The sequence below is a fragment of the Peromyscus maniculatus genome, chromosome 2 (genome assembly GCF_049852395.1).
Source record: "Peromyscus maniculatus bairdii isolate BWxNUB_F1_BW_parent chromosome 2, HU_Pman_BW_mat_3.1, whole genome shotgun sequence".
Taxonomy (NCBI): Eukaryota; Metazoa; Chordata; class Mammalia; order Rodentia; family Cricetidae; genus Peromyscus; species Peromyscus maniculatus.
The window spans coordinates 155,753,059-155,765,932 of record NC_134853.1 but is presented as its reverse complement, the minus strand read 5'-3'; positions in this window follow the sequence as shown (position 1 = coordinate 155,765,932).

The following is a 12,874-nucleotide window of genomic DNA, read 5'->3' as shown; positions in this document are numbered from 1 at the left end:
GACCACTGACTCCCCAACAATTAACATGGAGGCTTATTATTAATTATTTTAAATGATTGGCCAATAGCTTAGGCTTGTTACTAACTAGTTCTTACAACTTAAATTAGCCCATATTTCTTATCTACACCTTACCACATGATGGTACCTTTTTTAGCATGGCATGTTTATCTCCTGCTTCCTCTGTGTCTGGTTGGGTGGCCCCACCTTTCTTCTTCCCAGCATTCTCTCAGACTAGCTTAACCTCTTCCTGCCTAGCTATTGGCCGGTTAGTTCTTTATTAGACTAATGAGAGTAATACATATTCACAGTGTACAAAAGGATTATGCCACAGCATTTCCCCCTTTTTATCTTATTAAAAAGGAAAGTTTTAACTTTGATATAATAAAACTATGTGTAACAAAAACAGTTATCAAGTAAAAATTACAGTTACAATATGCAGTCCATTTGTATTAGGCAAAATTAGAGAAAATACTCTATTATCTATCTTATCCTTGTGAGTCTAAAGTTTTATACCTAATTTACCTTTTATCATAACTAAGGAAAATTTTAAGTCTAATTATTTAGTCTTTAACTCCATCAAAGACCCCAGAAGGGTATAATATTACCTAATGACAGGGACATCTGGGTGCCTGGACAGTCATTCAAAGTTCTTCTTTAATATTTGAGCATCTATCTTTGGCCTATAGGCCTAGTTTATTTGACAGGTTTTTCTGTGAAGCAGGAATTTTGAAGGACTGTTCTATCTTGTCTTGGCAAAGTTTGGCAGTCACTTTTTTGTGTGTCCTGCTTGTCCAGTTTGGACAGTATAATACCAGCAATTGAGCAAGGGCAGTTTTGTGGCTAGCTTTTTCCACAAAGAAAGTAAACTCCCTATGGAGGTTCTTCAATGCCCATCATCTTCTCTGAAGTAGATTGGTGCTGTCAGGAGCAGACATGTCTCACTATCATGAAAAGCCTTAGGTTATTAAAGCATTTTAAATGTCATGTTCTGTAGGTCTTTGAAGTGTTTGTAGGCCATCTACCTATCTAAAAACATCTGTTTAACCTTAAAAATATACCTACTACAACCACAAGTTTGATTATTATAGATGACTAACTACTAACTTGTATTTCTTAGTTATACATTACATTTTAAAATGAGCTGTATAAGTATAATACCTCAAACAAGAGTAGAAATATACATACAGTATAATAAAAATAACTTTGAATTTGTATCAATAAAACAAAATCCATACCCATGTAAAATATTTTGAGATTAATAGTTGATTTTTGGATTAAAATAGATATAGTAATCTACTCTTTTATCTCATCATCATCTATATTCCATCACCCTTTTTTCATTTATTTATTTATTTATTTATTTATTTATTTATTTATTTATTTATTTATTTATTTTTGGTTTTTCGAGACAGAGTTTCTCTGCGTAGCTTTGTGCCTTTACTGGAGCTCACTTGGTAGCCCAGGCTGGCCTTGAACTCACAGAGATCCGCCTGGCTCTGCCTCCCGAGTGCTGGAATTAAAGGCGTGTGCCACCACTGCCCGGCTTTTTTCCTTTAGAAAGGGATCTTTGAACTTTACTTCTTTGTTTAGCCTTTTTCCTGACTATGATCAATAGCAATTTGTAAACAACCCTGCTTAAATGATGACAAACATCCATAACCCATCTTTTGGGAATGTGAGTGTTGTTTTATCTAGACTGCTTCCTGTTGTCTGGGGGCATTGACATCTCTGGGAACCTTGAGAAAATCAGGCTAATGGTTAAGTCTTGGCTGGAGTAGTCTATGAGGCTGGACCATCTCAGCCAGCAGCCTTGGAGCTGTTTTGGGTGCAGAACTCTGAGGAAACTGTAACAGAGGTGCTCTGAGATATTGGAGCAACTGGGCCATCCATTTTTATTGGTGTCTGATCCTCTTGCTCTGAAAATACGTAAACTTTCAAAAGTAACATACAAATCTGCATTAACACAAGTATGGACTGCAATGTACACAAGCCAGCCAAAGATGATTTTTTTTTGTTTTATGTTTGAGCAGGTAAAATATAAGTTATGTGTCTTTTAGTTTTTCTAGGTTTATTTCTTTATGTCTGTAGCCAGGATTTTCAGGGGTCTTTTTCAATCAAGTCTGATCTCTATTAATCTGGAAGGAATCCATAGCCTTTAATTTTCTGTGGAAATAAAAGCATAACCTCTTCTCCAAAGTGACACATCTTTTGACTTCCATTTTAAAGTCAAGACACTTTTAAAAATATAGGTTGGGTTTTCCAGCAGCCTCCATAATCCAGTGTCTGTCAGCAGCTATTTTCTGTTCATCAGCAATCAAGAAAATCTGAAGACAACACAATAACATACAGGATCCAGACTCCCCGTGTATTTTTCTCTCTTTATGTGTTTTTTCCCTTTATATTACTTTATTCTTTCTTTAAAGATTTTATTATTTTTAAGCTGTTTTTTTCTATGACTGTCTATACCTTTCACTTTTCTCTCCCAAGCCTATGTACATTTTTTAACACATTGTAATCTATTTAGAGATTTATTTTCCATCTGGATTTGTCTTTATTGAGCAACTGTAGTTTTTTTCTGATCACATGAAATAAACTTTAAACTGGTATGTCAGCCACTGGTGTGGCTCAGCTTAGTGCATGGCGCCAGTGCATGGCAGCTGGTTCCATACTGCAGGCAGTTGCTGGAAGTTTAGTCTCTATACTGTGGCTGGCATGAGACTGTGAGACTAGGAAGCTATGTTTGACTCTGTTTTTTGTGTGTTTGGAACCTTTTCTGTCCTGCCAGCCTGCTCCCAAATAATCACACAGAGACTTATTATTAATTATAAATGCTTGGCCGATAGCTTAGGCATATCACTAACTAGCTCTTACAATTTAAATTAACCCATATTTCTTATCTGCCCTCTACCATGTGGCGGTACCTTTTTTCAGCACAGCATGTTCATTTATGTCTGGCTGGTGGCCCCATCTTTCTTCTTCCCAGTGTTCTTTTAGTCTAGCTTTCTCACCTAACCTCTTCCGGCCTAGCTATTGACCAATAGGCTCTTTATTAAACCAATGAAAGTAATACATATTCACAATGTACAAAATGATTATTCCATAGCAGGGACCAGGCAGGGTTAACCCATACCTCTGTGTCCCTCCTCTGTCTGGAACCTGTGATTGGCTAGGTAGAGAGGGGGAGCCATGATTCTTTACAAACTAACATACAGAGGTCTCAAAAATGAATGAATGAACACGTTGCTCTTACAGAGGATCTGGGTTTGGCTCCCAGTGCTCACGTGGTGGCTCAAACTTTCTGTAGTGTAACTCCATTTCCAGGTGATCTGAGGTGCTCTTCTGATCTCCTCAGGAACTAGGCAAATACATGGCGTATGTACATTAAGCAGGCAAAACAGTCATAAAATAAAACAAATAAATCTTAAAAAAAGAATGAATGCACAGATGATGAATGAATAAATACACCCCCTTCTTTGTAAAAAACTAAAGATAACATCATAATACTTGGTTGTAGAGGTTAACTTTGCCATTAATTGCACCCCAAATCAAGCTTGTGAACACAGTCATGAAAGGGTACAACACAGGTCTGTGAGCACATGGTCATATGATGGCCTATTGGGGCCCTCCTCTCCTCTGCTCTGGGAAATAGGACTGTTTTTTAGCACAGACATCAAGTCTAAACCCTAAGGGGACAGATGGATTTCAAGAATGGCCACAGTTAGAATAGGGCAGCAAATTTCAGCCTGTGGGTCACGACCCCCAAATAGCATTGGAAAACACAGATATTTACATTATGATTCACAACAGTAGCAAAATTACAGTTATGAAGTAGCAATGAAAATAGCTTTATGATTGGGAGGTCACCATAACACGAGGAACTATATGCATCAAAGGGCCGCGGCATTAGGAAGGTTGAGAACCACTTCTTTAGGCGGAGCTGGGGACAGGCACTGCACTCCAGAGTCCTCGTATTCCCCAGGGCCTGCACCACATGCACAATGTCAACCTTGCTCTGCTCTCTCTGCAGGGAGGTGCAGAAACGGCATGGTCAGGGGTCAGCCTCGGCTGTCCATCCACCTTATTTTTTAGAGACAGACTCTTTCATTGGCCTGGAACTTACCAATAGACCGGGCCAGCTGTTCAGTGAGCCTCTGGGATCCATTTCTCTCCACTCCCTGGCATCAGGATTTCAAGTGCATCACTATGAGCAGATTTAATTTGTCGTCTGTGTGTTTTTTGGTTTATTTTTTTACGTGGGTTCTAGGGGATTGAACTCGGGTCCTCATTCTTGCATGGTCAACCCTTTACCAACTGAGTCACACCCAGGCTCTCCCTTACTAGCTTTCTTGGGCAAAGCAACTCTGCTCTGGAGGGAATTCCCAGTGCTGAGCACGATGGATCCCATGTGTGGTGCCCCTTGGTTGGTCGGGGCTTGAGAGGAGACGATTATAAGAGATTCTTAAATGGCTACAGAACCCCAGGGGTTCGCCTGAAGAGGAGACAGCACACAGAAAGGGGGCTGCTTGAAGGGAAAAAAAGAAAGCAGAGCAGCAGAAGTGTGGTCGGTCCTTCAGCCCCCTCGCCACACCTCACTGAAGGGCGGGCTGTTGAGTGGGAATCTAACAGCCAGTCATTTATTCTCTTACCCAGCACTCCTGTGACGCAGAGAGGAGGCAGCTGGGATGCACCCTGGGTAGTAGAGATGGCAACACCATCCTGCCTTCGAGAGCTGCTGGCCAGGCAAGCCGAGGCTCTCGTCCACCCCGGAGCGGCCCTGCGGAGGGGAACTCAGAGCCCATGAGTCAGCGTCCGTGTTTCTAAGAACAATAGTGCTCTTTCAACAAACATTTGTTCAACCAGCAAACTTCTGGACATTCAACAAACATTAGTCCCTTCAACAAATATTTGTTTGCCCAACAGTGTTGATTCAGCTCGCACCCTGTGCACCGAGATTTCAGACGTGTTAGGGACAGGACACCACGCGGCAGCCAGCCAGGCCTGTCCTCTGCAAAGGACGAAAGGTGACAGAATGTCTTTAGTTGTCTCTTTTCGTTGGCCTTAGCCCCTCACGTTCAAGGGGGGTCGCTCTCAAACTCCTCCTTTATTGACAAAACCCTTCTCATTATAGCTGGGTTTTTATGTCCTTGACCAAAATGACCACCCTTGCTGTATAGGAAAGAATTCTTTAAGAATTATGGGAAATCTTTCCAAGTGGCCCAACCCCTGAGTGGCAATTTCACTTCTAGGAATTTAATCGAAGCCGTTCATCATGGGCAGAGAAGAGGGTTAGCCTCAAGGGTTGTTCATAAATAGAACAAACGATCTCTTCTGCTTGGACAGGACACAGGTGCCTTGGACAACAGTGGGGAGATTGGGCAAGAACATCCCCAAGATACCGAGGGTAAACACTGGTGGATCAGATTTCACTGGACAATCCTAGTTTTGAAGGAATGTACACATACACAGAAGTGACTGAGAAAAATGAAAAATTAGTTACCTCTCAGCAGAAGCGTTACACATGGTTTTGTGACTTTTTGTTATTGTTGTTGTTTTTAAAAAGTTTACATTTAGTGTATGTGTCCATGTGTAGGTGTGCCTGCCACAGCACATGTGTGGAGATCAGGGAACATTTTGTGGAACTGGTTTCTTTCCTTCTACTTTATGGGTTCTGGGGGAACAAACCGGGGTCCCCGGGCTGGTCGGCAAGCACCTTTACTCACTGTGGTGGTTAGTTTGCCAAATCACACAGCCTGGAGTCACCTGGAAAGTTAGTCCCGGTGAGGTTGTCATCTGGACCGCATTGGCTTTGGACATATCTGTGGGGGAATGTCCTCATCAGTCCTCTTCTTTGATGTGGGAAGCTCCGGCCGGAAAGCGGATGGTGCCCCGCCCTGGTTTGGACTGTGTAACGGTAGAGAAAGCCCGCCGAGCAGGGGCATGTGTGCACCCATGTCTCTCTGCTTTTGACTGTGCATGTGAGAGGCTGCTTCAGGTTCTCGCCTTGACTTCCTGCCAGCGCTGGACTGTAACCTGGAGCTGTAAACTGAATGAAGCTTTTCTCCCCTGCATCGCTTTCAGTCAGAAAACGAGAGCAGGGCACACGCTGAGCCCGCTCATAGCCCCTCTTTTTTATCCTGTTTTGTTTGTTTGTTTGTTTGTTTATTTTTGTTTTTGTTTTAAGACAGGCTCTCACTATGTAGTTGAAGCTAGATTTGAATTCACCCTCCACAAGCCTTCACGCCTGGAGTGCTGGGATTCTAGGCATAAACTTCTAAGGTCTCTCTCTCTCCTTCCCTCCCTCTCTCTTGGTTTGTTTGTTTTTACTTTGAGACAAGGTTTCATGCACCCCAGGCTAGCCTCAAATTCTCTATGTAGCCAAGAATGACCTCGAACTCCTGATTCTCTTGCCTCCGCTTCTGGAGCGCTGGGATTGCAGATGTGTGCCGCCATGCCTGGTTTGTGTGTTGAACCCAGAGCTTCATGCCAACACTCTACCAACGGAACTCCACCACCAGTCCCTCTCTCTTGGTTCTCTAGGTTTCTGCCACACATATGGGCCCGGGGTTGAACTGAGATAACACCACACTGAAGTGTGACCCTGCTGTGAAATCCCACGGAGCGGCTGCAGTTGTAATGAGTTCCCTGGCGTTTATTACACGGCACTCAACAGCTTCACTTCGATTACAGGTGCAACACCATTTCCAGAAATCCACCCAAGGAAAACGCGGAACTCCCCCACTCGGAGGGGCAGTTCTGATGACGAAACCACTGGGCTTCATGCTCCTGAGCCTCACACATGCATCCCTATGCCTGCAGACTGGTTGCTATGTGCACAGATGTGTTTCCTGGGGTAGAACTCGCTGCTGGTGGGTGGGGCAGTCGTCCCAAGCCCAGAGAAGAGAATGATTTCAGCTGTAGTGCCAGCTCTGTTCTGTTTGGCACATGTCCCCACAGAATCACAGTAATGGGACAGTCCTGTCTCGATAAACTGGCCTTGAACTTGCAATTCTCCTGCCTCAGCCCGCTTAGTGCTAGGATACAGGTGTGCAACACCACGAGTTGCTTCACCGCTGGGTCTGAAGGTTGCTCGGGTCTTTCCCAGGAGACTGGTGTCCCCAGCTCCCCTCCTGGAACGCAGCTTCTCTCTCCACCCTCAACACACGTGCAGACACCCAGAGGATGAGCAGAAACCCACGATCAGCAACAGAGTTGGCTTTTCCTCTGTGAAGCGAGAACTAGACCAAAGGGTTAAAATGCACCATGGTGTCTCCAGAGAACCTCCAGCCTCTGCCAGGAGCCCCAGCAGGGGACCCAAGCAAGCCTGTAGGCATGAGAGCACAGCTGTGAACATGCGCATGCATGAGTGCTCTTAGGAAGAACACATGTCCCCACACACCAGATCATGGTGATCCCATGACTGCTGGCTGTGTACGGTCCCCAGCTCAGCCGACTACTCAGTGTTTCTGCAAGATTGAGCAAGCAATGTCCTCTGGAGCCCCGGCAACTTTGTGGGCGTGGGAAGGCTGAGGTAGGTCACTATATAAAGCATAGAAGACAACAGCATTGAAGGGCATGTCGTTATACAGTCTCAAACTGGGTGTCCACAGACCACGTGTGCCCTGCCTCTCACAACAGTCATCTATCACAGCTCACTCTGCTCTTTCTCCTCTGGGACTAACTGGGTTATATTAACTATACACTCTTCTCCTTTCTGGATCATGATGGGATCGCAGGATTCAGATAGCCAAACGCAAGAGCCATTACTGTCCCAAAGTGGCGATTCTGTGGGGACATGTGGCTTCAGCCCATCTAGGAAGGGAACCAGGCTCTGGTTACTCAGCCAGCTCTGGAGCCCCAGAAAAGGGGAACCCACAGACTCAGGGACTCTCACCAGTAAGGGGCAGGCAGGCCAGGGTCCCGCCTCAGGGCAGCCAGGCAGGGATTTATGGGCCCCTGCTGGACACGTTAAAGATCACATTAAGTACAATAAATGTAGATCACGCTCGTACATAAGCTGAGATTTATCCCCCAATCCTTCCCACAGGGGCCAGCCTCATAAATCCGCCCACGCCTGTCTCTTGGCCTGGGGGGGGGGGGGAGGGAGCAAGCAGGGAGGGCAGTAGAGGGTGGGTCCAGGTACAAGACTGGAGCCCTGTCCTTTCCCTAGCTCACGCTCCTTCCGTCGCCACGCCCTCTTCTCGCCCCGCCCCTCCTGCTTGTGTATCCTCGCCGCCGCCGTTGCGGACATTAAAACAATATAACTACTGTAGGAAAGAGCGTGCATCTGCAGCTTCTAAGCAGGACGCTCAGCTACAGCTGAGACCGTCTTTGTCCCCACCTCCACCCCCACCTCGAGGGAGGCCCAACGTGAAGAAAATGCTGATTTCCAGAGCCATAAATTATGGGGCGATCAGTCACGTTGCAATCTTTCTTCAAAGGGTTCTTTAAAAGGCTCCTTCATTGAAGTGTTTATAGCACAGTAACTTCCAGACGGAGAGGCTGCGTGTGGGGGTGCTGTCAGGGGAACAGCCAGGGAACGGAGAAGATTCTGGGAGAAACTGGGAAGGCCCTCCCACGGGAGCCACCCTGAGGAGGGGACATCCTCGCCACGATGGAGGGACATCTCCAGATGGCATGGATTCAGTGGCTGGTTGCCCAGAACCTGTTTGACGTTGCATTTGGTCCCTAGTTCTGGGGAAGTGAGTGGAGCAGGACGCTCTCCTCCTCTGGAGGCCCTTGTGGACAGACGAGTATTGGGAAGGTCCCGGTAGGGAGCCAGAAGGTGAAAGGATCAGAGCCACACTGGTTCTGAGATGGCAGGATGTGGTTCGGAGGACTTCCGGGAGTGTCCATCTCCAAATGTCAGGGACAGCTTGTTGGATGGACAGCAAGGGAGATGAATCAGTGAGAGAGGTGTTTGGTTTTTGTTTTTCCAGAAGAAAAACAGCAATGCCATCTCTTCTCCCACTTTCCCGGAACTCTGAAGTTTGGCTTTTGTTGGATCGATTACCCTTTTGTTCCCCCTCTGTTTCCCGGATCAAGTCCTTTTAGCCACTCAGCACCTTGGCCCACAGGCGGCAGGCCGACAGTGAGGGTGAGCTCACATGGCAGCTGTGGGGAGCTCAGTGGAGTCTCTTCTGAAGGTGGAGACAGGTCTGCTGGAGCCCAGACTCTGCCGGCTGGAGCCAGCACACAACCTACTCCGTTTCTGTCTCTTCTGGCCTCTGTGTCAGCTTCTGTTGTCTTCTCTACCCAGCAAACTCCTATTCACCTCACAAAACCCAACCCTGTCAGTCACTGCTTGCCTGAGAGGGTGAGTTTGCCGTCTGATGTCCTTGGATCATACACTTCCCAAGGGCAAGGATGACGTTTTGTTGGCTCAATTCTTCGAGCTAATCCCAGTGTCCCGCATAGCCACAGAATGGAATGCTTCGTATTTGGAAGGAAGGAGAGCCAGTCCCACTGAGAGATGGGGGGCATCTGAGCGTGCAGGCCCTGCTGTGTCCCTCAAGTCTGTTCCTGTGAACACATACCCCTTTTGTCTTGCCATAGTGCCTACGTGATGTCTCTGTGACTTCACCTAACCAGGGCCTTAAAATAGGTGGTTCACTCTGGGTCACTGGGTCTGCGGTCTTGGCTCCTGTGTTATGGAGAGCTCTAGTGGATTATATTTGTCTTGGTGTCTTTGTCTTTTGTTCTAGGGACATTGACCAACTCTCTTGCGATAAGCAGAAAAGGGAGCCACTCCTTTGCCCACGTCTAAATGACCAGGTCCCAGGTCCCAGGCACCCAGTACTTCATGGATGTGTCCTCTTGTCGTGCCCCCCCTCCCCGCAGTGACCCCACAAGGAACGGTTGTTCTTTCTGAAGTGTTTTTGCTGTCGTTATTGCTAACTATGCCTAGCTTTTTAGCATAGATAGTTTACTTTTCGTCGACACTTCATTTATGGCATGCAGTGTGATTCTCCAAATAGGCACACAGTGTGTGGCAGTCAGACGCACCTGCCTACCGCTCACACTTGGCGGTCCGTCTGGGAACCTCTCTCCCTGCCGCCATTTCAGTTCTGTGTGCCGTCCTTAATCACAGATGACTAAGGAGGCCAGAGAAGGGCTTTGGAGTCCCTGGATCCGAGGTGCTGTGAGCCTCCCAGTGGGGACCAAATCTGGGTCTTCCTCTGGGACAGCAAGTGCTTTTAACTGTGGAGCTGTCTGCCCAGCCCCGACCTTCAGTCCCATCTAGAGCGTTTGTAGTTCAGTGGTGGAGGTCATGCAGGTCCTGGCCTTGTGCTGGAGGTGGGCACCCAAACGAGAAAGCGCTAGCTGAGACACCAGTTATCTTGATTATTGAGGTTTGGGTGCCTCTTGAAATTTTATGCCTGAGACAAGTATCTCCCAGGCTACACATACTTGCACAAATAAATAAAATAGAAAAAAAAATTTTTTTAAATCACGTTTCCTTTGGACTAGTGAGGTTCCACCTCCTGTGGTGTACCTGAAAATGTCCCTCAGTGTGGACAAAGCTGCAGTCCACAAGGATGTTCTGTTCAGTTGTTTATCACGTGGTAACTCTGCAGTCACCTGCCTGCCAGCAGCAGGAGATGGGCGCTTTCAAACCCGGCTTGTGCCCCGGATGACACAGAACACAGCTGTTTTGAATCACATCTCTTCCAGAAAGCATTTTTGAAGACTAGTTCATGACATGGGAAAATACTCATGGTGCCTTTTGTGGAAATGCAAGATAAATGAGTATTCTGTCTTAGTGCATGTTTGAAAATACTTTTGTTTTGAAAAGAAATTAAACATTTGAAGCTGTTCATGGTGGCCTTCCCTGGGTGATGGGACTGTGCGTGTATTTTTTTAAATCTTCCCTTGCTGTTTCTGATTTGAGTTTCTTTGTTGTGTTCCAGGGAGTTTGGTTAATAATGAGGAACTAAAGACCACCTCCTTCAGTTACTTTCTCTAATGAGTCTGTGCTTCAGACAGCCTGAGGGGGCCAGAGAACAGGGAATGTGGACGTCATTCCTCATCACGCTTTCAGGGGCCTGGTGCACAGTAGGTGCTCAGTAACATCTGGGAAGTCACCGCTTATGAGAAATGGCTCAAGCGCTCTTATCAATCCAAACTATCTTCCTTAGACACATTGTTGATGATGGTGGTGATGTCAGCAGCACCAGCTTCAAATGCCACTTCAGGTCGCTGTCTGTCACCCCTGCCTGGACCCCTAGTGTCGGCAGGGGGAAGATCTGACAGCTCCTGGGTGGCCTGCTCCCAGCTCTGCCTGAAGCTGTGGCTGGGAAAAGATGGCTGAGTTCAAAGGGCAGGTTTGAACTCAGGTCCCCAGTAGCTGCCCTTTCTGCCTGCCTGCGATCCACAGCTGGCACCGTGCAAGGACTCAATGTCCTCAAATTCAGCAACTTTTTAAAAAACGGATTCTTGTTTGTGTCCTCCACAGTCTTAGACTGGGTTGGATAAAGCTTGTAGCATTTCAAGTTGTAGTAACATCATATATTAAAGGTTCCGAACTTGAGAGTCTGAAGGTCACGGAACAATTAGACAGCAGTAGACACTAGACAGAGGGGTGTCCCCTGAGTTTCCAGGGCTTGGCTCACATGACATCTGCCCTTCACCTATACACATCCCCAACTAGTTGGTCAGAACCCCTTGACCATCCCCACTCTTTTTTTTATGTTTTTATTTATTTATTTATTTATTTATTTTCTTTTTTTTTCCTTTTATTTTATTTTACAATACCATTCAGTTCTAAATATCAGCCACGGGTTCCCCTGTTCTCCCCCCTCCCACCCCTTCCCCTTCCCTCCGGCCCACCCCCATCCCCACTCTTAATGTTCCCAGTGACAGATGGAGAAACCAGTCTTATTAAAGACAGGGTCTCATGTAGCCTAGGCTAGCCCCAAAATCACTATATAGCTGAGGATGACCTTGAATTCCTCCTGCCTCCACCTCCAAATCTCTGGGATTATCTCAAACCCAGGGCTGTGCACATGCTGGGCAGGCACTGTACCAACTGAGCTTAGAGCCTCACCCTAAGGCATCAATCCTAAAATGCTTGGCACAATGCCTAGGTGTGGTGGCATATATCTGTAACCCTAGCATGTTGGATACTGAGGCAGGAGGATTGCTTGGAGCCTGAGGCCAGCCTGGATTACAGAATGAGATCCTATCTCAAGAGAAGGAAGATGAGGAGGTGAAGTTGGAGCAGGAGGAGGAGAAGGAGGGTAGAGGACGAAAAGGAAGAGGCAACACCACCCTGTCACATCAAGTTTCCAAGGTGATCAGAGGTCTGTGCTTGGGGACCCCTCGTGGGGACACACTCTTAGACCAACACCACCATGCAATGTTCAAATCCTTTGATGCTTCAGCTATGAGAGCCACGTCATCCGAGGACACCTCCCTGAGGCCAGGCCTTCTTCTGACGACCCCTCTCACTGAGCTGGAGAGAATAAAGCAGAAAAGTCGATGATAGTAACCACTCCATTGTACAGGCGTGGGAACTGAGGCTCCGAACATTTCTACACAGAAAGGATACCGCACAGCCAGACAGCAGAGCAGAGAGCTAAACCAGAAGTCCTGGCCCCAGGTCCAAAGCTTTTCCACTCCCCAGGGGTCTCCCACAGAACATGGGATCTCCTGGTGACACTCCAAAAGAACTTCTTGAGCAAAGTGTTTAGGGAAATGTTACGACACTCTTTTCTGCTTCTGGGAAAGACTCAGGATTTCGTTAGTTTAATAAAAACTCTGAGTTCTTTGTAAGGAAGCTGCATGGTGCTTACCTAACCATGAAATGTCTCTTCTCATCCCATGACAGTCATTTCCCATAGGCCATATGATGGGACTCACTTATTACATCTCCAAA